This window comes from Fukomys damarensis, unplaced genomic scaffold, assembly GCF_012274545.1.
Source record: "Fukomys damarensis isolate Sample0158 unplaced genomic scaffold, DMR_v1.0_HiC HiC_scaffold_35, whole genome shotgun sequence".
Taxonomy (NCBI): domain Eukaryota; kingdom Metazoa; phylum Chordata; class Mammalia; order Rodentia; family Bathyergidae; genus Fukomys; species Fukomys damarensis.
In genome coordinates this window covers 30,955,070-30,956,204 of record NW_022900947.1, presented here as the reverse complement: position 1 = coordinate 30,956,204, position 1,135 = coordinate 30,955,070, and the positions used below count along the sequence as shown (strand labels likewise).

The 1,135-nt window shown below is 27.4% G+C and overlaps 1 protein-coding gene across 8 annotated transcripts in view; it reads right to left on the bottom strand.

The window, feature by feature from the left end:
• N4bp2 (NEDD4 binding protein 2) overlaps window positions 1-1,135 on the bottom strand; it is an 86,733-nt gene that overhangs the window by 14,210 nt on the left and 71,388 nt on the right. The window lies entirely within an intron of this gene.

The following is a 1,135-nucleotide window of genomic DNA, read 5'->3' as shown; positions in this document are numbered from 1 at the left end:
ATATATATATGTGGTATATAAGATTCTCAGAGAAATTCATCTACTGCAGAAATTCCAATTTTTACATCTTGTAAATCTATTCAAAAGTCTCAGTCATTGATGGTAGTGACAGCATACTTTAATTTATATTTTTTTAAAACAATAAAATAATTAAATAATATTCTCTTTAAAACAGAAAAGCTTCTGGAGTTACCACAGCTAGTAGCTATAATGGTATATAAGATTCTCAGAGAAATTCATCTACTGCAGAAATTCCAATTTTTACATCTTGTAAATCTATTCAAAAGTCTCAGTCATTGATGGTAGTGACAGCATACTTTAATTTATATTTTTTTAAAACAATAAAATAATTAAATAATATTCTCTTTAAAACAGAAAAGCTTCTGGAGTTACCACAGCTAGTAGCTATAAAAAATCCTAAGTATGTTTATGAGATAATTTCAACCTGGTAATTACCACTAAGGACTATGATCAGTTAACTGTTACACAATTTCAATTATTATTTTTTAAATTATCATGTAATTGACCCAAAAAAGATCCTTAAACAGATAAAAGTCACTCTATTATAAAACATATAATCCCCAGCACCAAAAAGAATAAAATAAAACACATAATAATGAAAATAACTACTACACAAATTGCCTTATGCTCCCCACCAAATAGGAAAATTGCATTTTTGAATATTTTCAGACAGAATATCCAAATGTCTCAAGAATATCAAAAGCCAATGTCAAAAACATGTATATCGATTATCAAACCTGGCTTTTCATTTATTCCTTTCTCCAATTCACATAGAAAACTGCTCACAAACAAATCTGATATATCTCTTAACTTACAATAAAAGGGACAAAATTAATATGATTTACAAGTTATTTCCTTAAAAGCCTAAGAGAATTCCAAGAAACAATATCATAGTAATTTAACATTTTATGAACATTCAATGTCAAAATAAAAAAGCACAATTTTCAGTACTGTAACAAATCATGCTTTTTCTGATATAATTAACCAAAAGTAAACTTAAAATTAAAAAAGCCTGGCCAGGGATTTCGCTCAGTGGCATTGTGCTTGCCTTGCAAGCTCCTGAGTTCTATCCCCGGTACCAATAAAATAAAAAAAAAAATTTTTTTTTTTTTTT